The sequence below is a fragment of the Sorex fumeus genome, unplaced genomic scaffold (assembly GCF_029834395.1).
Source record: "Sorex fumeus unplaced genomic scaffold, SorFum_2.1 ptg000070l, whole genome shotgun sequence".
Taxonomy (NCBI): domain Eukaryota; kingdom Metazoa; phylum Chordata; class Mammalia; order Eulipotyphla; family Soricidae; genus Sorex; species Sorex fumeus.
Window position 1 is genome coordinate 8,855,093 of NW_026606127.1, and position 25,359 is coordinate 8,880,451.

General features: G+C 40.3%; 1 pseudogene; it reads left to right on the plus strand.

Moving 5' to 3' along the window:
- The first annotated feature begins 23,830 nt into the window (after window positions 1-23,830).
- Window positions 23,831-23,929, plus strand: LOC130037187 (uncharacterized; annotated as a pseudogene).
- The last annotated feature ends 1,430 nt before the right edge of the window (window positions 23,930-25,359 follow it).

Below are 25,359 nucleotides of genomic sequence, written 5' to 3' on the forward strand. Positions count from 1 at the left end.
GTTCCTGACGCCCCATTCGCTCTCAATGGAACGACCATCTCCGAATGCAACAGCTATGTCTACCAAGGTCGAGAGGTCAACATAACAAATGACCTGGCACCCGAGCTGCGCAGGAGGAAGAGAGCGGCTTGGAACGCCTTCAAGAACGTCCAAGAAATAGGTACGAGGACGAAGAACCTCCGGCTCCAGGCATATCTCTTTGATTTCACTGTTCTTCCTGCATTAACATATGCCTCAGAGACCTGGGCCCTAAGCAAACAAGATGAGAACGCTATTCAGGTCTCCCAAAGAAGAATAGAAAGAGCTATGCTTGGAATATCACGTTTCACTCAAATGAGAGAGATAATCCGGAGTTCTGACATCCGTCGACGATCAAGGATCAGGAATGCTGTCTCATTTGCCAAGGTGTCGAAAATCAGATGGGCTGGCTGGTCACGTAATGAGATTTAAAGATGACCGTTGGACTAGAGCTGTTACTGATTGGATTCCAGGGATGTCAAGAGACCTCGTGGCCGCCCACCTACCAGATGGTCAGACTTCTTCGTCAAGATCATGAACGATCGGTTTGAGGCCCTTCATGTTCCTGGAGTGAACAGATGCCATTGGGCTACACTAGCACGCGACAGGGACAAATGGAGACATTACTGGTGCCCGCTCGAGCAAATCGACGACTAACGGGAAGTTAAGTGATTAATTGATTAAGTGACTAAGACTGATTAGTCATGGCACCAAATTGACAAATGTCCCTGTTTTGACTTCAGTTCTGTTTCGTAATTATCACATACGATTAGCAGTGGATAGATAAGTACTAGCCCCAAATTCTTGGGGGAAAGGGAAATGTTTATGCTTTCCTTAGTTTGGAAAATCCCTGTCACTAATATAGCGACTTTCATCTAAATTTGTAAACACAATGGTTAAGAAGAGGTAAACCATGACTGCCAATTCAAGGAAGAACAGGCCTTCCGCAAATATCCTTGGTTTCAGAAGGATGGCTCTGGCCTGGGTGTGGGTAAAACATGAGAGCTGTGAGCTGCTGGCAGTTAACACAGCTCTGAGGCTATGTGGTGACACTGTTGAGAAATATGGAGAGCCCTGGTTAGGTAGGGTCATGGGGGAGAATGGAATGATGACAAGAAAACAGAGCAACAGGACAAGATGATAGATTCCTTTGTACAAAAGTTTTTTTTTTTTCACGTCTAATTTATTAATCTGTGAAAAAGAGAACCAACTTCTTATCATTCTTCCTGGCAATATATCGTACTTACATAGTGCATCAGGAAAAAAAAATGCTTCCCTTGTTAGTTAATATAGCCTGAATATCAGTGAGGTCTTTGAAATCTCTCTATGTATACACTGCTAATGACTTAAACGAATCTCTCTATTTAACTATCTAAACTGCAATGTTCTCACCATTTAACTCTTTAAACTCTGATGGCTCCAAATCTTCTAAGATCAGCTTTCATCTCTTCCATGATATCCAGGCTTCTCTTCCCAACTGTCATCTCTCCCTTTCTTTCTCCCTCTACCTACCAAATATGGTCTCCCTGCCAAAATTTGCTAAGACAAGCTTTCTTGAAATATAGATGTAAGTTGACTTCTCTTTTTTTTAAATTTAGGCAATTTTGATTTTCAAAGTCATTTATAATGGAGTTTTGTCATACAATATTCCAATTCTAATCACACCACCAGTGTCTGCATCCCTCCACCAACAAATGACCCATTTCTCCCTGCATTCCCACCGATCTCCTTGACAAACACGTTTTGATGTTTAACTATTGTACTCTGGGTTCCATACTTACAGTAGTGTTGGCATTGGTGGTTAAGTCATATACCTCATCTTTTTTATGCTGTCCTTCCTGGATCAATGCCCACTGACACCATGTAGGGGAAATATATGAGAACAAATCATTAAGCTCCAAATTTATCAAATAATCTTTAAACAATTCTGATCGAAAAGAAAATAGTGTGAACTGGACGGGACTACCCTCTGGCAGCCTGAAAAGTCTTTTCATTTTTCCACATTAAAAAGAGGAAATCAGTGAAGGAGGTCAGTCATAAAGCATGTTAGTTGACCCTGCTGAGCTGTGGTCAACAGGGTGTTTTGTGCTCTTTTCCCCTTCCACCAGAAGTCCCAACCCTTTTAGTTTTGCCTCTTAAGTCTGCATAAAATGAAAAATGTTTTACCACACAGGCACCTATGTAATGAGCCCAGCCAAGGTGATAAAAATAAATTTCAGCAAACTCATAAGTGAGTCACGGTGGTAGAAACTAAATATCATGTTTTTGTATTGAATCTGCAAGAGACACATATTACAAACCTTTTCATGATTCAGTTTTAATCATAGGATATTTTAACAACCAACCTCCACTAGTATACAGTTCCATTGCTACTGTCCCCAGTTTCTCTCCCACCACTCTCTCTCCCAACTCCAAACCCCAAATTTTAAAAGACTCTGGGAGTGGGGAGGACGAAAAGTCATGGACCCATAAGGATCAGTACAAGTCTTTGGGAGTGTGATAAAGGGAATGTCTAGAAAAGTTCCGATCACACTCAGCTATGTGATCTAATCTCTATATATCTATTCTCTAAATTAGATACCAGTGATGTATCCACACAGGTGTATTCATATGACTATCACGTACACTAGTGAGATCCAGGGAAATAATTCTTAGCACTGACATTCGTGGAAACTTAAGTAGTAATCAGGTTTTTATGATTAAGTTGTTATGATTTCATACCCAGTGTTAGTTTCCTTAACCAACCTGGAATGTCTTTAAAAGACCAAATACAGGAATATTAATTCATTTTAATTTAATATAGAAAATGTTGAATTTACAGTTTAAATAGTGAAGAATATCTTTTTCGATAGTTTATTTGGGACAATGTCCTTTACTAGTATTATTAGGAACTGAATGTGGTACCCTATAATGTCTAATCCCATTCCTAGTCCTCCCATTTCTACTTGTACCAATCAAGACAAACTTCACATTAGACCTAGTTTTCAGTAATCTCAACTAAACATTAAAGTAAAAAATAAGTCTAATCAAATAATTCTGTTATCGAGCAGTTATTTAAAATGCTTACACAAATGAACAGAATATTGAGAAAGAAATGAATACTCCAAATTGTGTTTGAAGAAGGCTAAGAATACGTGTTGTAATTGACCATATATAAGAAAGAAAATTAAAGTAAATTACTTGGTAAGTTCTGCTAGTCTTGGAACCATGTTTCCCATGGGGTAGTCAGCTAGATAAGTCTTCGTTAACTAGGATTTTCCTTGTTCACATCCCTGATATCACTCTTTTCCTCCTCAGATCCCATTTCCAGTAAACCATGTTCCCACCAGATCTTGTTTCAAGCTTTGTTTTCAGAGGAACCCCAATTTCAAGCCCTTCCTTTTGCACTTATTGTCTCTTTTCCCATCATTTCAGACTTTTCTCCCAACATTTTTTCCTTAGTGAATACAACATTACTTCAAGAGAGTTGAAGCTTGTTAGTTTTGAGAGATTACTGGGATCAATTCCCTCCAGCCATACATTAAGGTAGCAAAACACGTTTCACGTTTTTTTGTTCCCAGCCAGTCAACTGCCCTTGCCTGGGAAAATCTATTAACAGGTCAGTCTCAGGTCAATCAGAAACTGCGTTCATTTCCCCCCATTTTCAACAAATTAGTTACTGGTACCAAGCAGAGTTAGTTAAATATATGTTCCTGTTAACATATATTTGTACTTGGGATCCATGGGAACACCTTCCACCTGGCTTTTATTGAATTTGGTCATCCAGTTTGCTTTTCTGGTGGTATTTTGTTTCTCACTATTCCTCTCCACAGCTAAAGTGATGTGAAAATAACATATTTAGTAAATGGTATGATTCAAAGCCCAGAAGGAATGCCAGCCGTATCAGCTATCTCGGTCTTATATGTAACCTGTTATTTGGAAGCTATCTTATTTTCGTATTTTGTCGTACTTGATCAAGTACGACATCATTGGTCTGAGCGAGACAAGAAGGCACGAATCTCATCATGCCGTTTTCGACACTGGAGAAGAATTGTTCCTCGGAACATGCGATAAAAGAGGTGTTGGAGGCGTCGGTGTCCTTGTCAACACAAACTTGGCCAAGAGCATTGATTCATTCGAATGCCTAACAACCCGAATCGGACGTTTACATTTGAATAGATGTAGCTCACTGCCTGCAGTTTCTATCTTCGTTGTCTATGCACCAACATCTCATTATGATGAAAGTGAAATCGAGAAGTTCTACATGGAGCTAGAGAAGTTCTATAAAGAAGACCACACCTTCTACAAGATCATTGTGGGTGATTTTAATGCCACGATAGGACTGAGAAGATCAGTTGAAGAACTTCACATCGGGACCCATGGCCTAGAATGGAACGAACAGGGTGAGAGACTGTCAGAGTTCATCATGTCGACCAAGACCATCCATGGTAACTCACAGTTCCAGAAGGCAGAATCTAAACGATGGACATGGGAGTCTCCCGGTGGACGATTCCACAACGAAATAGACCACATCATATTCAATCGACGGTTTTGCCTGACTGATGTCGCTGTTGTCCCAAAATTTCGAACGGGATCGGACCACCGTCTCCTTCGTGCAAAATTCTACTTCACAGAGCGGGGAGAAAGGGCTGCAAAGTTCAAAAAGAGAACTCCCAGAATGACCACCAACTGGGAACTCTTTGGTACTATTGGGGCAACATGGGAAGATGCCATTGTTGACAACATTGACGAGGAATACGATCGACTTGTTCAGCACCTCCATGAATGTGCGAGGAACGCCAACAGAGAGATAGCCACAAAAAATCGCCTATCTTCGAAAACTCTTGAGCTAATTCGCCAGCGTGGTTTGGCGCATGCCTCAGGCAACCGCAAGCTAACGTCCGAGCTCGCAAAGCAGTGCAGAGATGCGATCAAGGAAGACCTCAAAGAGAGAAGACCAGAAGTACTGGTAGATGCGGCAGAAGCCGGGAAAAGTATTTGTAAGGCCCACCTGTCCTTCGCCAACTATAAGACCAAGATGACTGCCCTCCGACGCCCTGATGGATCCATCACATCCTCCAGAACGGCAATGGAGAAGATTATCCATGACTTCTACTCAAATATCTTCGACAGCCATGTCAACTTGCCAGCATACCAAATTCCACAGGATGGGTATGTTTTTCCCAATGTTCTCTCCTCCGAAATCCGACACGCCATTTCGTTGGTAAAGAAACAAACAGCACCCGGCCCAGACAAGGTCAGACCTGAACACCTGAAGAACCTGCCCTCAGTACTCATCAATACACTGGCTCGGCTCTTCACTCGCTACCTGTCTGAATGCAAGGTTCTGTCCCAATGGAAAACCAGCAGAACCGTACTACTGTTCACGAAAGGAGACATCCATGACATTGGCAACTATCGGCCAATCTGCCTATTGTCTGTCATCTACAAACTATTCACTCGATTCATCCTGAATAGGATTGGCAGAACATTAGATGAAGGACAACCATGCGAGCAAGCAGGGTTCCGCAAAGGATTCAGCACCATCGACCATATCCACACGATAACCAAGCTTATTGAGGTTTCTCGGGAGTACAAGATGCCGCTCTGCTTAACGTTCATTGATTTAAAGAAGGCCTTTGATTCTGTTGAGATGGAAGCGGTCATTGAAGCCCTAGCCAATCAGGGCATTCAAGCCCAATACAACAGGATCCTCCTTGAGCTTTATTGCGGATTCACTACCAGGATCTCACCATTCTACAAAGAAGTGATCGTTGATGTCAAGAGAGGGGTGTGGCAGGGTGATACCATTTCACCAAAACTCTTCAGTGCCACCCTCGAGAACATCATGCGACGACTGGAATGGGAAGGAATGGGAGTGAAGATAGATGGTCGGCAATTACACCACCTCCACTTTGCTGATGACATTGTTTTAATAACACCAAACATCAGCCAAGCGGCACGAATGCTGGTCGACTTTGACCGTGAGTGTCGAATGGTAGGACTACAGCTGAATCTTACGAAGACAATGTTTATGAGAAACAGCCTTGTTCCTGATGCCCCATTTGCTCTCAATGGAACGACCATCTCCGAATGCAACAGCTATGTCTACCTAGGTCGAGAGGTCAACATGACAAATGACCTGGCACCCGAGCTGTGCAGGAGGAAGAGAGCGGCTTGGAACGCCTTCAAGAACGTCGAAGAAATAGCTAAGAGGACGAAGAACCTTCGGCTCCGGGCACATCTCTTTGATTCCACTGTTCTTCCTGCATTAACATATGCCTCAGAGACCTGGGCCCTACGCAAACAAGATGAGAATGCCTTTCAGGTCTCCCAAAGAAGAATAGAAAGAGCTATGCTTGGAATATCACGTTTCACTCAAATGAGAGAAGAATCCGGAGTTCTGACATCCATCGACAATCAAGGATCAGGGATGCTATCTCATTTGCCAAGGTGTCGAAAATCAGATGGGCTGGTCACGTAATGAGATTTAAAGACGACCATTGGACTAGAGCTGTTACTGATTGGATTCCACGGGATGTCAGGAGACCGCGTGGCCGACCACCTACCAGATGGTCAGACTTCTTCGTCAAGATCATGAACGATCGGTTTGAGGCCCTTCATGTTCCCGGAGCGAACAGATGCCATTGGGCTACACTAGCATGCGACAGGGACAAATGGAGACATTACTGGCGCCCGCTCGAGCAAATCGACGACTAACGGGAAGTTAAGTGATTAAGTGATTAAGTCTTGAATCTCATTTACAAAATATATTTTAACGTATTTGAAAAACATCCACCAACTATCCCATGATGATCACCAGATTTCCAGTTCCCTACTCTTCCGGTTTCCTTTCCATCCACCCATCACCCCATTAACTCTCCTAGGATGATCTCTTTCCACCATCACCTTCCAGGCTCAAGGTCAACCGGTACCAACTGCTTTGGGAGTGGTGACCTAGGACACATGTTTTAGTACGGTACCTACCGCAACACAGTCACAACACCATTTATAAAGCTGGATCTTGTGTGAGCTACATTTTAAAGCGATGTTTAGAGAAACCTACAGGCACCAGGGACCATGGAAGACCAAAGACCAGCCCGCTGAAGCTAATATAATTTGAGCTCCCGCCACCAGAAATTTCCTGAAAGCTGGCTTGGCTACCTTGGGGAGTTTACAAATCCAAAGACTTAAATCGGCACTGGATGTCATTGTTGAAACTAGCTAGTAAAGTGTCACCGTGATAAAAACTATGAATATTGTTGGGAATAAGTGAAATGATGCAGCTAGGGGTGCTGAACAGAGGGCCCGAGGACATGGTGACTTATTTTGAATCTCCCAGGAGCTTATCTTCAGGCTTCATGCTGCAACTGTTCTCTTGGCTTTGTCACTGTTCAGAGTCATCATTGAATGACTCTGAGGGCGTTGATCACTCATCTGGTAGGTTTATTACCCAGTGTAAGTGTTCGCATCCCCCAGCCAACATTTATGGATAGACCAACCAAACATTTTAGTGATGTGTCTCAAATTTGGTTATCTTCCAAAGGTGACCATGAGGCGTAAACACAGCCTCTATGGAAGAATTTTAACTTTTCTACTGGTCATATTAGACTCATCTGCCTACCTCAGCCTATTCCAAATTTATTTTTTTAACCGAAAACCGCAGACTGTGCCATTTCTCCCATTTTTTTTTGGAGGACAACAGGGATGGGGCATACTTAACTGTGCTCTGGCCTTACTCCTGGCTCAGTGCTAAAGTTTCACATCGGGTGGGTCTCTGGGGCCCATAAAAGATTGCAAGAAATGAACTGATTCCTTCTTACTTGCAAAGCAAATGCCCTGTCAGCTATATTCTTCCTCTGACCCTACCCCAATCTTCCTCAGGTCCATGCAATTTCTCGCCTCTTATGGGCTTTATAACCCTGGACAAAGTTTGTATTTCTTGGAGTCTTGCCTATTCCCCCTTTTTCCTCTCTCTAACTTCCCATTCTTTCCCATCAAATCCTTCAATCCCCAGCCACTCCCAAATCAACCATAGTGGACTGCATCTCAAAATTCTGAACTTTTATTAAGAACCAATTAACTATGTTACATCTATTTAATTTGAAAAATATATTAGAATAAATAAAAGGTGTATGGCATTTTAGTGTTTGCCTAGGGCAACCATCTGGTACATAAATTGGAACCTACCATTCCAGCTCTCTAATTACGTAGCCATAGTAGAGGGAGATGTTCATCGCTTTTTCCCTCTCAATAAAGAACTGCACTTTCCCCCAACGAGGTGTGCTTGGCAGCATTCTCACGCTCCTGCTGAACCTTCCTTTTCATAGCCTCAGGCTCTGTTCTCTGCTCTTTGGTGATGGGCTTTGACATGACTTGCTCGGGAACATTGGGCTTTCTCCATGGAATCTGTTGGAAACGGAAGTCTTGGAGGAGAAAGTGACTCTGACGTTTGGGTGGCGACTGCCGCTTGTTCACAGAGACAGGAGGAGCCTCCCACTGGAGAAATGTGCCAGCTGCTGTCTTGTAGGGAGCAGGTATTGAAGCTGCAGGGTGACGAATAGGCTGGCTACTGGGTTTATGCAAACCTGGTTGAGATGGTTTGGTTGAAATGGACTGAGCAGGTTTGGCAGAACCAGACAAATATGCAGTGGTTGAACGGGAAGAATTGGCAGCAGTTGACTGAGCTGCATTGGTAGATCCAGCTTGGCAGGGTCAGCTGCAGCAGGATGATGTGAGGCCACAGATTGTCGCCTCTGAGGAACAGGTCGAGCTTGCAGTGTCTCCATGTTAAGAAAAGGCAAAGGTACCAATTTGACCTATCCAAGGAGGTGGCAGCTCAGACTGGGTTGGAGATGAGCGTTTTTCAGCACTGCTATTTGGTTTCTGAGCTTTGACCTGCGTTTTCTCAAGGACTTTTCCATCCTGTGCAGCACCTAGCCATGGCTTGACAGCTGTGGGTGGCTTGATATCTGTAGGCTTCTTTGAGCTACTCAGGACCTGTGAGGAAGAGATTCCAGGTTTTGGATCACTCTTCTTCCCAGAGCATGAAAAACTTTGACAGAATCCAGCAGGTGTATGCCTAGGTAGCGGCGGGGCTTTTTAACAGCATCTTGGCAAGCATTGGGTTGACTTTTCTTGTGTTTCATCTTGCCAATGGTGGGCTTTTCTTCTACCTTGACCTTGTTCCCTGGATGCTTACACTCGTTAGATTTCTTAGATTTTTCTCCGGTGTTTTTTATCTTCTCTTGCCCACGGCTCTTTGTCTTGCTGATCCTGCTGGATGCAGCTTTGTGAGGTTTGCTGTTAGTTATGGCAATGGTCACAGGACACCTATCACTGACTGCAGCATTATGAACAATCCCCGCTCCCCCTAGCAAGCAATCTCGGACTTTTGGCTGGATTTTGGCCTTGGGTTCTCCCTCAAGAGGCTCAGAAGCCTCCTTTTTGTTCTTCCGTTTTGCATGGGAGGTCCCCTTGGTGCCACTTGAATTTTCTTGCACCTGCTTCAGAGTGATGGTGTCACTGGTGTTCATTACCTGCAGGTCTTTGCATTGATCTACGTCGACTGGGATCTGGTAGGTCTCCAGAGCTTTTGAAAGCCCATGGTTCATCTGATCAAAATTTATACCTTTTTGTTCCTGAGTTGGAGTAGGGGTCAGCGCCAGGTTACTTTGGGCTGGAGATATTATGGGAACTTTCCCAATCTCAGGTGGTGGATTACTCAAAGGTCTTTGAATCCTGCTACTGCAAATGTGGGCAATTCGGAAATTTGTGTGAAACCAAATGTCTGACCTGAATGTTGCGATGGCAGGGAAGTCTCCATCCCCAGGAAATTCATCACTAAAAAGGAACCAAGGAAGAATTCAGTCCCTGCAAAATGAGATATTCCCTCCACAAACCTAGTGCTGCAACATCTGTGCACCTACCAGCCATAGGGAAAGCATTGTTACTGAGTATTCTACGGATAATGGACAAGGCCCTGTGCTAGAATATTGGAGGTAACTGTTATAGTTGTTACTGTTGGTCATGTGATGCTGTTGATTTTTGGTTTTCTTTGTATTTGAAAGAGTTTCTGTGTAAACTAACTTAAAAAATAAGAGACGTGGACAGAGGGATAGTACATTTGGTAAGGCACTGGCCCTACGCACAGCTGACCTCCGTTTGATCTTTTGTATCACGGATGATCTCCTAAGCATCTTCAGCAGTGATCCCTAGCACAGACCCAGGACTAATCCCTGAGCACTTCGGACTGTGACACAGATTCAACCTCCTCCAAACAAAAGCTTTTTTTAAAAGAAAACTTACAGTCTTTTAAACTAATAAATGCCATACAGAGCTTAGCATTGTAATGTATTTTACTCTCAATTTATTCACTTTCATAGAAAAATAAAAGGACGTTAATATCATAGAATAAGAGTATGAATGAAGCACTCCTTCAGCATGATATTTGTGCTGAAGTACAGATTCTAGGTTTCATGATTTGAGACAGAATCTCTAAACCACAACTGTATTCAGAACCTTGCTGCTCATTAATGGAAGGAAAAGTTAAAGTGGTACCATTACAATAAGAGTTCTGAAACTTCTTACGAAAATAACAAAATACTAGTTTAAGACTTGTATTTAACTTTTAGTGTGGTAATTCTGGAGGACTGCTGAACTAGAAGAGTGAAAAATGTGGCATTCCATGCCACAGATGCTGGGTGGGATGGGGGGTATGGGTGGTGGCAGGAATACTAGTATCCGTGGTGGTGGAGAATGGGCACTGGTGGAGGGATAGGTTCTCCATCATTGTATAAATGAAAGGCAAGCACAATAATTTGTAAGTCTACAACTCTGCCTCATGATGTTTAACTAATAAAAATTAAAAAATAAATGAAATAACTTGGGAAAAAATGTGGCATTCTTTTGTGTGCTCCTGAAGTTCATTATAAGAAAAGTAGTTTTCCAATATACTATCATACCTTCCAATGTGCATTCGGAGCTCTTATGTTGAGTGTGAAAATAATATGCTATAAAATGGGTGAGGGGAGTAAACATGAACTGAGTTTAGTTAACTTCATTTCATAAACTTAAAAATCTCAGTGTATTTAAATACCACCTGTCTATGGACAGTTTTCCTCTTCTTTGACCCCAATTTTTGAGTTTTCTTTCCCTTCTCTCAGTTTATCTCACCTTGATAACTCGATTCTGTGATGGGTTGAGCAGACACAGAGAAGTGGATTCCAGAGGAGGTGGCTGGAGGTTGGTTATTTGGGGGCAGGACCTCCTTCAGCACAATAACCATATCTCTAGATGAGTTCCTGTAAGCTTGGGGGGCAGAGCCATTTTGTCCTGTGTATGAAATGGAGTCATAGGACTGCAGGCCGAAAGGAGAGTTCCCAGACCTCCTTGATGATTGTAATACACCTGGTAAGGAAGTGACAGACTTTGACTCTGATATGGATACCGAGACGGTGTTCTCTCAACAAGACTGGCAGAAAGTGATGGGTACACAGACACCGTGTTGTAGGTATCTAGGGTTCTCTCATAGCAAGCTGCCTTAGACATGGAAGAGACAGCGGTGACTTGGTCAAGGACAGTCACAGAAAAGTCTCCCATGGAAACTTCCTGCAATATCCCATTCCAAAACACTCGGGTAGGAAGCAGCTGAGGTGGATATATGACTCTGGTTTAAACACTCCAGATAGCATTGTTGTGCTGAAATTTTGGTAAAGTTAGACACTACCCATCAGTGGTTGGAAAGAGGTGCCAGAGGCTGAGGGCAGGAGCCAAGCAGAACTACCAGCTGGAGCAGATTCTCTGGAGTAGTTGCAGGCACTTCCTGTTAGGGAAGCTGCATAGTTCACCATGGGAAGGGAATGCTGCCGAGTATGTGAAGTTCCAAATACAGATGGATTTTGAAATTTTTCTGTAAGGAACAATAAGGTGATGAAAGAAATCTGTGAGACTAATAATCTCCTTCAACGCTGAGAGGAACAATATAAACTTAAAATTTAAGCCATTGAGATGCTTCTAGTACCAACAGTCAAGTGAGTTTCCAAAATTCCAACAATATGGGGTGATTCAAAGTCTGGAACATTTTGGCACTTTGTGTATTTGGTATCGTGCTCCCAAATGAACACAGAACTGTAGAGCCACCAGGTGATCTTTTCTGTATCTGGATTTCTTGGTTACAGATCGTTTTTCCTTACCCTAGCAATGCCTGTAGCTTGCTCTCCTATTGATTCATATGTTATTTCCTATAAGGGAAGCTTTTCCAAACTAGGAAGTCTAAGAGAATGGGTAACATTCTTTGGACAAGAAGAAACCTGAGGGCCAGAAATGACAAAGAGACTTCATGTTTTCCAATAATTTTTATTGGTCATGTTATGGAGTATAATTTGGACCAATAACTTACAGTGTTCTTGGGCTCTTTCTGGCTCTGCACTCTGAATGACCCCTTGTAACATTCAGAAGAGTGTATGCAGTGACAGAGGTCCAACCTGATTGGCTGTGTACAAGGCAAGTGCCTTATCTCCTCCAGTACTCTCTCTCTGTCCCTTATGAATTTCCAAGTTATGGAACCTAAGCATGTGGACTTTTTTCCAGGACTCTGCATGATCACTACAATGCAGAAATGGTTAGGAAGATACCTTACATTAATATAGGCATTTGGGGTCGGTCTTTACAACTATTACCATTGTAATCATCAGGTTTCCATTTGACTTGTGCAATGAATATGTGCTAGTACGGTTCACTTATGACTTAATCATGTTGATGCATTGAAAGTTACCCTGATTTTTGATCCACTTCAAAAATGACTACTTGAGTTTTTCCCATGAAATGTTTTTGGAGGGAAAAATTTATTTAAATTCTGTGTCTTAAGTTGTTTATAAATAACTCTAAGAATAATAATGCATACACAAATATAATTTTTCCACTTCATGTGTTTTCATAGGAGGAAGTATAAAGAAAACATCATGAAAAATATGTATCACAGAACTGAAAAAGAAGTATATAGATATCAGTGAAATCTGGGCTATGTAGCAAGCTGTATAGTACAGTAAGTTATTGAGAGCAGACCCAATAGTAAACCCTTAAAAACTGTGGATGTGGTCTCAAACAAAACCAAATAAAACAGTCCAATAAGTTTATTAAAAAATTGTTACACATCGATTCCTCCGCCCCTGTCGGAGAGCCCGGCAAGCTACCGAGAGTATTCGATATGCCAAACACAGTAACAACAAAGTCTCCAATGGAGACGTTACTGGGACCGCTCAAGCAAATCGATGATCTACGGGAGGGCCTTTTACTTATACAATATGAATAGTGTATTCTGTTTTAGAAAAAACTGCTAGCCAAGAAATGGAATAGAAGGTGATTTTTGAGAGCACACTTTACCAGTCCATTAAACAGAAAAGATTTACCAGTAACTACATAAAAAAAAGAAAATAGGAATAAACTTGATTGTATTTCATAGGTAAGCAATGTTTTAAATGAGTAAAATAGAGAAACTTCGTAATTACAAAAAATTATTCTCATCAATACCTCTGAATATTAAACAGCAAACAACACGTGTTAAACCTAGCATATGATTTCAGTTTATCACACAAATAGAAAAGACCATATAAAATGATCACAAAATATTGAAAATTGCTTTCAAAACCTAGTGTTGAATTATCTTTATTAACCTGGAAAACGTTCTTCTCAATGTTAATAAATGAGCACCAAAATTCCATTAAATATTCTTAATGTGGAACAATCAAAATGAAGAAATATGACAAAAATGTGTAATTCGACATGTGTGACTTGATTTTCCTCTTTCCTCTTAGGATCTAAAAACGGAAGTTGACTATTATCAAAATACTCTCATGTTAGGAAGAAAAAAAATCACATGAAATAATATTTGTAAAGATGACAAGCAGCTTTAACCTGGAACCTACTTACAACACAAATGAATCAAATCTCCTGATTCAAGTTAGAATATATCATATTTTTTATTTTAACAGGCAGCGCGTACATGTACTTAAAAACTAGAACGTCATTAAAACATTGAAGATTCTATTTCTTCCACCCACCTAGATAGCCACTATTAGCTATTAATGGGATGCATCATTTCTGAAGCATGTTCATATTCCAAATTGTCATGTACCAAGTACTGTGTTCTAAAAGGTAATAAGGAAAAAAGTCACCAAGGATGGCTTTCTGATATACTGGTTTTCCTATTGGTACCCTACTCAAGGAATTGTATACTTTCTAGTCCTGGCATTTATTGAAGTAAATTGCTTTGACTTGCTCTCAGTGTATTTACCTCAGCATATTTAACATATATTCTTTCTTTTTTGACTTTAAATCCTTGGTTTTCTTCAACATTCAATCCAGATGGTTTCCCCTTCCTTGATAATTGCCATCCATATTCTTTCTTTCTTTCTTACCTATTTTATTCTCTCTCATACAGTCTTGGTTTCGATTGGTCAATGTTTGAAGAAAGTGATCCCAAACTTTCTTACCTTAGAGGGCTTGCCTCCCTACCGCTCAGCACTCCACACCTTCCCCATGCCCCAAATTTTCTTATAACCTGGTTTAAATAGAAAACTCAAAGATAAATGATTATTACTGTGTAATAGCACTATATTTAAACTACTGAAGTATAAATACAAGAGGAGAGACCATTACAGAGAAACCATGCGGGTATATATTAACAGGTTTCCACAGCATCTACATTTTCTGTTTCGGTAAAAATACTGTCTTTGATTTACTTTTGTCAATCGATATTTTATAAAATACACGATTAAAAGAAAAAAAACACAGAGAATCAACATATATATATATATGTTTGTATTTGAGCTCGTAAATACGTCTAAAATATAAAGTAATCAATGAGGAAAAACAGTTTGTATGTGAGAGAAAGAAAGCCAATGTCTAAAATCACACAGGAAATATCAAAGTCAAGCTAAAATGAGACTTATAAAATTCTACTTGAACACTTTCTGTCATTACTACGTGCTGGTTTTACTAGACTTCTTTTAAGTTTAGTGATGATAAATCTAATTAAAAGCTTTGAAAAGTATTATACCTTACCTGACATGGTCAGAGAAGAGGAAATACCGATGAAAGGTAGACGAGAAGAGGAGACGGTAGGAGAGTAAGTCTGAATACTGGAGCGGCTAAAGACCACAAGTGTCCAGTACAGATGACTGGTCAATGTTGATTGGTCATTTGTCACTGGTCACTTTCCAGTATGATTCAAATTTGTTTACAAACAACCGTATGGGAACCCCAACATTCGACCAATTGGTGGTTGGTTTGGTGGGAAAATGATGTCATAAAATAGGCAGTTAAAGGTAGAGCCTAGCCAATCAGGAGGTCAGATTCCCAGGAAGAATACCGGATTGGATAGAGAGAGGGGTAGAATGAAGCAGGCTAGGGAGATGGAATCCTGCAAGACAGTTATAACAGTTTCAAATTCCTCAGACTATTGTGTTAGAAAACTACTCCCATTATACTCAAGAGCTTACATATTTCATTAACAAATCAGGAAAATTACTAAATAATCATTTTATTGCACTGTTAAAGAAATAACATTCGGTATTACTAGTATATTTTATATAACGTTTACAGCACAGCGCGTACAGCATTTGCCTTGCAGAAGGCCAACCCTGATTCCGATTCCTCTCCCGGCAAGCTACCCAGAATATCTCGCCCTCATAGAAGAAACCTGGCAAGCTACCCATGACGTATTCGATAGGCCAAAACCAGTAACAACTAGTCTCACAATGTGTTGTAAGATGTTACTGGTGCCTGCTTGAGCAAATGGATGAACCACGGGAGGATAGTGCTACAGTGCTATGATTGAAAAAAATGGTGGTTTCTTTCAATATGACAACACTTACTATGATAAGTTGTAGATGAATTGAGATGTGTTAAAATATAAAAATAATGAGAAGAAATTTTAAATGCACAGGTATCTCTATTTTACAAAACAAACAGTTGTTCTCAGTTTAAAACTGTAGAAGATAAAGAAAAACATATGCTCATTTCTGTGAAAATCTTACAATCTGAAAGAAAAGATAAAAAGTAAATTAAGTGATCAAAAAACAAGGAAAACATACAACTAATGTCAATTAATATAATAGATAAAAGATGAATGTTTTTAATAAATTAGTGCTGTGAAATAAATCAGTATTTAGCTATTAAACTTGTATAGAAAAAATAAGCATAAATTATGATCATATAATCTATATTCAAAGAAGTGTAAATAACTTGTAAACACAAGAGCAATTTTCAAGCTCAGTAGTAGACAAAGAGCACAAATTAAAATGACAAATTAAAATGTGTCCCAAATTACAAACATTTAAAAATCAGGTAACATCTTTTCCTAGCAAAGATGCTAAAAATAGACCTTTTCAAGTTATTTTATTGATAATTAAATCTGTATAATAGTATGGCAATATATACTTAGTTTTAAGCAGTTTAATATTCTTTAAGTAAATTAGCTTTTGTGTGCGTATATGGAAATTCAGGTATCAAACCCATAACCTCACAAATGTGAGGCAAATATTTTACCACTGAGATATGTTTTCAACCATAGTCAGTGATTTTGGTTTTTTTTCTATAGTGTGAGGGATAGAACCCAAAATTTCATATTTGCAAGCCAAGTGCTTTAGCCCTGAGCTACATACCCAGTCATAAGTAAGTTAGCTTTTTTTTCTTTTTGGGTCACACCTCGCGATGCACAGGGATTACTCCTGGCTCTGCACTCAGGAATTACCCCTTGCGGTGCTCAGGGAAACATATGGTATGCTGGGAATTGAACCCAGGTCGGCCGCTTGCAAGGTAAACATCCTACCAGCTGTGCTATGGCTCGAGCCCTAGTAAGTTAGCTTTTAATATCAGATCTTAAGTTAACAATCAGAAAAGTAGACAAATAGATATAAATGTTCACAACAATATCATCTTAACAGTAAATCATTACAATTATAAAAAACTCAATAAAATGTTATAGTAACTGAAATTTATTTTTTAACGATTATACTTGTATATATACTAATATAAATACATAATTGAAAGACTTCAAAGAAATGTACCTTCATTTTACTTGTATGTTTATTGTGGTTCTTTTCTCTTTTTAATATAGTTATCCCATCAACAATAAAAATTTGGACTTCTGTATGATTTTTTTGTCAAAAATTATATTTTGAAACTTTTTTGGAGATTGGTAAAGGAAAAGGCCCACCCGTTGATCATCGATTTGCTCGAGCAGGCCCAGTAACGTCTAAAGCCCTATTTACTATTGTTAGATCTTTCTCTGGTTTTATTTTTACTTTATGTTCTAATCTTAATGCTACCACCATCTACTCAGTCAACCTAGCTAAACCCTAAGGTCTCTTCCACTTTCTCCTGCACAAGTTTCTGCTTTCTGACAAAAGGGAGGACCTCAGAATGCTGACATCAATCTAATACCCAGGGCCGCAGGAGATAGTGTAGTGCTTATGGAACTTGCCTCACATGCACTCAATTTGACTCCCAGCACCACCTGATTGCCAGAGTATCAAAGGCTGTATAGCCTCGGAGGACCCCAAGCACCATGGCCACGTTTTCTGAGAATTGTCTGTAGAGCCCTCACACCTCCTGAGCATTGCTATAGAGACTCTCCCAGCAACCGAAAAATATGTAATGCCCCAGAAACATGTACTTGTCTTAAATAGGGACCCTCACTTGAGGTGAGGTTCACAAGGAAATATTGTATGAAAACATAAATCAAAGAAGCAGGGGAGAAAGGATATATCATGTGAGAAGAGATCATATATTTGGTGAAATGTGTTAAGATTCAGATGCCCTAGTCTTCCCACCAGGGATATTCCTTCAAAAATGCCCCCATTATACTGGAAGGGTGCTAGAACATTATATGACTGAAACTCAATTATGAGCATCTTTGTAACTGTGTATCTCTTGGTGATTCTAATTTTTAAAGTAATTTTTAAATGCACCCATCAAAATTACCTTTTTACCACTAAATGGGAAAGATACTTTCTAATACTTATCCTGACCAAAAGCTCAACAGAGTGTGACACTTGCCAGGAAATGTCCTCCCTTGCATTTTTCTCATGATACTTATTAGTACTTCACTCTTCTGTTTCTTCCCTCTTCTCATGCCAAATCTTTCCGTCTCCCTTGCAAGCTCCTCAAACATTATGTCTCTATTCAACACTGATGCTCTTTGCCACTTGCTCCTCTTGATTTCTTGTCCATGAACTGATTCTAAAACATAGCATAGCTGCAATTACAATATTCATGCCAAAGACAGTCATTGATGTATCTTTGGGTTTAGCATTCTTCAAGCTATTGGCACACAGGGGAGTAACATTATTTTCCTACAGAGAACACAAAAATAGTTATGCTGGGTTTTAATGTTCTATCAGTAGTCTGAGTTACAAATTAAGGATATATATTTGTAATGTTGTTTTGAATATCTGTGAGATAGACCATTACAAATCTATTCATAATTTGCTTCCAGTCATATAACGATCCAATATCCATCCCTCCACTAGTGTACATTTCCCACCAATGTTCCTGGTTCCCTAAAGCCATCCCCCAACACCCTACCCCCAACGCCAGCCTGTCTCTATGGCAGGATCTTTGATTCTTTCCCTCTGTCTCCTTTTTATTTTGTGCATCATGGGTCTCGTACATGTACTAAGAGGTCATCATGTTTGCTCAAGGAATTTAGTATTTTTTACAGGAAGCTACGGCTGGAGTAGCTTTGAGGTATGGAAATGACTGCTGAGGCTTCCATAAGTACAGGGCAGTGGGGATGGGATGCCCATTGTGACCCAGAGAAAGCCTGGAGATTTCAGTCACAAAACCCGCATATCCGAATTTTCAGCTGTTATATTTCAGTGAGAGCCATCCTGAGAAGTTGGAAACCAGATGAGGGCATGGTGGCGATTTTCGATTGTGGGAGCAAGTGGCTGCACTGGGTTCTGGTTGGGTGGGCACCCAACTAACCTGCCTCCCTCGATTTACCCTAGTGTGTTCATCCTTTTGCAGGTCCAAGATTAACTGTGGCTTTTGATCTCTTTCAAGATTTGTTTATGGGTCTCTGAAACGAGACCAATCCATTAGCTTGTATAGCTGAGCCAGGGGTGGTTTGTGAACATGGCTCCCACATATCTTTAGGGAGTTTAATTTCTCGGGAAACTTAGTCCTGAGGTGTTGGGATCCAGCCAGCAGCACAGTGGCAATTTGAGGTTATCAGGAAGCATGAAGACACCATCAGACTGTTGATGCACTCACCTAAGAGTCTAGGTGGACTTCCTGGAGGCATTGCACCACCAGACTAACAAAGATTCATTGAATTAATAAGCGAATAATCAACATTTTTAAAATGTGTCACTTTATTGCATTTTAGAAGGGTAAATTCTAACAAGGAAATAATATTCAGGGTATAATCAAGATATAGGATTTATTCTTAATATGTTTAATAAAAGCTACACATTTTGGAAATTTATACAAAGAAATTTTTATAGTATCTGTCTTCATAATTTACTTGTAAATTACTAAGATATCACTGTATATTCCACTGTTCTTAGCATAGAAATTTACAGACAGAAAGTGCTACGTAAAAGTTCATTTTGGCACTTCTGTTCAAGGTGGTACTGGAAGTACTTGCAACAGAAATAAGGTAAGAAAAATATATTAAGGGTTTTTATGTATGAAAGGTAGCAATAAACTCTCACTATTCACAGCAGATATCATACTCTATTTAAAGAATACTAGAACCTCTACCAAAAAAGCTTCTAGAAACAATAGACTTTCATAGTAAAATTGCAGATTATAAAACCAATACCCAAAAGTGTATGGCTTTTTTATATGCAACTTATGAGAGAGAAGAAAGTGACATGAAAAAGCAATTCCATTCACAATCGTGCCTCAGAAAAATCAAGAACCTTGGAATCTGCTTAACTAAGGAGGTAAAGGACCTACACAACAGGAAATAACAAAGGACACTAGGAAATGGAAACATATCTCCTGCTTATGGAATGGGTGAATTAATATTGTCAAAATGGCAATTCTCCCCAAAGCATTGTACGAATTCAATGTGATCCCTATAAAGATACCCATGACATTCTTCAAAGAACTTGATCAAGCACTCCTGAAATTCGAATGGAACAACAAACACCCACTAATAGCCAAAGCAATTCTTGGGGAAAAAACGATGGATGCATCACCTTCCCCAACCTCAAACTCTACTATGAAGTGATAATAATGAGAACAGCATGGTACTGGAAGAAAGGCAGAGCCGCAGACCATTGGAAATGGATTGAATATACTGACACACAACCACAAATATATAATCATCTAATCTTTGATAAGGGAGCAAGAAATGTGAAGTGGAGCAAGACAGTCCTCTTTAACAAACGGTGCAAAAAAAACTGGACAGCTACATGCAAAAAAAAAAAAAAAATGACTCAGACCTCTACCTAACACCATGCACAAAAGTCAGATAAAAATGGGTCAAAGACCTCAAAATCAGACCAGAATCCCTCAGGTACATTGAAAACAAGGGCAAATCCCTCCACAACATTGAAGTTAAAGGTATCTTCAAAGATAACACTCCACTTGCAAAGCAACTGGAAACAGAGATAAACAAAGGGGACTATCTTAAATTAAGTAGCTTCTGTACTTCAAAAGAAACAGTGACCAGAAGCACAGACTCTGCCATGCGGGCAAGATACTCACAGAAGCCTACCAAGTTCCCTGAGAGTGAGAACTGGACAATAAGAGTTGTTATCTTATCAACAATATCCAATCTCTGGATCTTGGCCATTGATGGGATTACATGGCTCCAGGGGCTGTTCCTGGTTGTAACACTTAGCTACTAGAAGATGGGGGATCTGGATGGAGGGGGCCCAGTCTTGATCTGAGCAGCCTTGGAGATCACATCCCCCTGTCCCGCACACCTGGGTTCTGTTGAAGTACACGGGGCTTAGGTTTATCCAATTGCACCCATCACAGTGCTCCCGAGTCACTTCCATTACTTTGTCTGTCTGTAACCACTTCTATGCTCTCTGCCCCAACCAATTTGTAAGGTCTCATCCTTCTTAGACACTGAAGCTGTACTGTAAGTTATTGCCTTCCTCCTCTCCTTATGTCTTTTGAGCAGTTTACCTTAATGCAATGTCCTTTTGTATAGATACAGGAAGACAATTAATTCATATGCTTTGCAACTTAGGAATTGATTGGCTTTGAATATTATTCACTCCTGGGCTTCTGTCTTCTCAACTTAAGCCTCAGTTGCCCTCACTTCCTAGCACCCCAAGGGCAGGGTCCCGACGTGGGCCTGGATGTTACCAGGGCAAGCCGGTAAGTTATGTGCTAACCTGGCATCGCGATGGGCCAGGCCAAGGTGCCACGATTCTTAACTATAAGTTAAGAGGTTGATCATAGGCAAATGATGTCATGATCCAAAAGTAACGACAACACTAGGGCCCTGCTGCTAGGAATAGGAAAGATATCTTGCCTGAGCACTGCAGTCTGAGATCGAGATGACCCTAGGAGAGCAATTCTACAAGCTCAAAGTATTTCTTACTGTGTCCATACAAAATGATTAATATTATATATGCTTATATGTTGGTTGGACAAGGAGAGGAGAAAGACCTCCTATAAGCTGTTTTCCTGTGTGTCCTGACTAGCTTGGATGAAACTGCTTTCTCCCCTTCAAACTGCCTTTGTTGGGGCGCAGATCGTGATCTCCCTTTAACGACAAAGAGACTCCAGAGACTGCAAACATCAAGCAAGGTTTATTGTAAGACTGGCTAGCCAGGGTCAAGCCGCCTACACAGACACGCAGGTGAGTTAGGTGAGGCAAGACCCCGAACTTCTTCAAAGGGGATCTTATATAGGCCTTCACTGGCCGTTACAGCAAAGCCTGCGCATTTCATAGCCAATAGATTTGTAACAACATATGCTTTCTTAACCAATCCAATTAAGGGTAAATCACTTCTTAGCCTATAGTTTAAAGATCAGCATTTTGGGTTGGTGCCTAGGAACTGACAGGTTTTTAAGGCAGTCCTGGGTCTTGCAACATGGGTCTTGTGAGAGATATCCGGTTATCTGGTCTGACCCCCACCCTTTGAGTACCTGTATCTGAATTCCTTGCTCAGGGGCAGAAAAACCAGTTATTTTGCAGTGCAGGCTCCTATAAAGCAGATCTGAAAAAGCTTATCTAGACCTGTTTCTTGAAAAACAAGTTATTTTGCAATGCAGGTTCCTATTAAGCTAAGCTAAAATAATTCTGGTGGTAGTCCATTTTGGGCCTGTCCCTTACACCTTCAGTAAATGATTTCAGTATACTGAGACAGTTTTCCTTTTCTTTCAGAAACCTAGCTGGTCTTAGATCTGCAGATATCAGGTGCTAGCCAGGACTGATCTTTGGGATGTAGATTCCCAGCTCTACCCAGGCTGGTCTTTGGGATGCAAATCAAGGTGGTTGCAGCTTGTGAAAGTGATTGTGGAAGGTTTCAGTTTGGCTTTGTATCTTCTTTCCTGAGGAGTATTACTACTGGCCTGCTGATGTAAGGAAACAATGTGGATGTAAAGAAACAATATATGGTTTGCTGCCTCAATGTTCTTTCTGTAACTCCTTTTGATGACATCACTGTAATGCCCCTTTTAGAGGTTCTATGATCTATATAAGGGGATCTTCCTGGATCTCAGTGCCAGCACGTGCTTGAGGATTCCTGAGGCCTCTATGACATACACCTCTTCCGTGTAATAATCTGCTGCTCCACGACCAACCAGCCTGACCCCCGTTTCCTTCCATCTCCTGACCATCGCCATCGACCTCCATGGAGTGGGGAAACGGCCTGACCGCCAGCCTTTTATTTTTTGTGTGTTTACACAGGTTCTGCTTCCACTTCCTTCATGCATGAGTCTCCTTCAAGATTGGGCAGAGTGGTCTTAAGCGTACCTATGGCTGGTTGCAGAGGTCTTCAGCTGTCGGGGTTCTACTCAGGGCAGTGAGGGAAATTCACCCCTCCCCGTCCAAGGGGCCCCGGTAAGGAAAGCCAGGTGCGGGGTCAGGAGCCTGTCGTTTTAGACATATTTGGAATTAATTTTAGATCGAAAAGTACTTATGTGCTTAGTAATAAATTACTATACACTTTTCAATCACCTCAGAGACCCCACTCTGCTTAGAGAACTAGATTTTTAAATACAGGGCTGTTTTGCCTGTGTGTCATGACTGAGAATCACTCTCAGTAGATATGAAACTCACTATACACAAAGATGCACACAGGCTACTTTGAGTCATCTGTGTTGTTAATGTGTGTTGGCCATTAAACTTCACTGAGACCCCTTAATCTGTCCTTTACAGGAGCCTCATGAGTCTCACCTTCCATTCAAGTTGTACTTGTAATAAGGTGGAATGAAATCATCAATATTCTCCTCACCTCTTCCTTCAGGAGAAAAGTCCTACTTACATTCAAGGTGGTCAAATTGCAGACAACACCATCCACCTTTTCCTGGAGATGTACACGGGACTGAGGTGACAACAGCAAAAGGCTCTAGTTTAATGGTTTTAATGAAGGTTTCAGGGAAGGGCATTAAAGAAGACTCATATACCATCTTCCAAAAGAATTATTTTGTAAAACTGATGCCTTGGGTATGGTAAAAGATAATATGGTAAAAACCATATTTTTCTTTCTAGGACATTAAAGTTCTAAATCTAACTATTCAAGCTGCTTTGAAATACATTCCTTGATTTGGAATCACTGTCTGCCATAGGAGTGAGTAAGGACAGCACTCAAAGTAATAAGAAGAGAAAAATATGGAAAAATTAACTCATACTATGTTTTGTAACATATATACTAAAATTGAAATGATACAGAGATTAGCATGGTCCTTGCACAGAGATGACATGCAAACTTGTAAAGTGATCCATATTTTTGTTTCAAGAAGAATTAACAGGGCGACTTTAAGCTAAGAAAATCCACACAAGTACAAAAATTCTACATAAAGATAGCACAAATCCCCATCACAACAATCTCCTCAATGTCAGTGGACTAAATGTGTGCCAATTCAAAGGCACAGAAAGGGAAGATAAATTAGAAAACTGATCCCAACATTCTGCTGCCTGAAGAAACACTTCTGAACAATCAAAGCAACCATGGGCTCAAAGCCAAAGGCTGGAAAACAATTCTTCAAGAAAGAAAAGAACACCTCCACAAAGCTGGAGTGGACATACTAGTATCAGGCCATATGGACTTCAGGTTATAGGTTATAAGAGACAGTGAAGGTCATTTCTTCATGATCATGGGATCTGTACATCAGAAAGAACTCACCCTCCTCACTGTAGGTGCTCCTAATGACAGACCAGCAAAATACTTAAAAATAACTTCTAATATACTTATAGAAAAACATTGAGAGCAACACAATACTAGTAGGAGATTTCAACACTTCTTTGTCACTTCTCGATAGATCAAACAGACTGAAGCTCAGCAAGGAAATATTTTCTTTAAGGGAAGTAATGAACAACCGATGGCTTAGGGAAGAAATCAAAGAGGAAATAAAAATTTCCATAAAGAAATGAGAATGAGGACACGAGCTACCAGAACTTGTGGGTCACAGCAAAAGAAGTGTTAAGAGGAAAGAGTATAGCTCTACCAGAATTCATCAGGAAGAAAGAAAGGGCCTGCATGAATAAATTAGAGCTCAAGATTTGGGAAAATGACCAACAAAAGTAGTCCAAACTAGGCTGGAAGAAGGAAATAATAAAACTTGTACCAGATATCAATGAGCTAGAATCCCAAAATACAATCCAAAAGACCAATAAGAGCAAAAGCTGGTTCTTTGAGAAAATAAATAAGATCAATAAACCATGAGAAGCTTCTCAAAGAAACAAAGAGAAAGAACTCTAATAAGTCAAATCAGAAATGCAAAGGGGCATATCCTAATAGAAACTACAGAAATCCATAGGATCATCAGAGATTATATTGAGAATCTTTACAGCAGGAAATGAGAGAATCTTATATAAATTGATAAATTTTTGGATTCCAATTACCTCCCAAGGCTGAACCAAGAAGATTTGGAATACTTGAACCTATCACTTCCAAGGAAATTGAAATGATGATGGAAAGTATCCCCCCAAACAGAATCCCTGGCCCAGATGAATGGATTCAATAGTGAAATATTTCAAACCTTTAAAGAGGAAATACTGCCAACATTTTTCAAGATTTTCCAGGAAATTGAAGAATCATAAATACTCCCAAATAGTTTCTATGAGGCAAAGATCACCCTAATACTCAAATCAGACAGAGACACCACAAAAAAAGAAAATTACAAACTTATTTCCTTGATGAATACAGATACACAAATTCT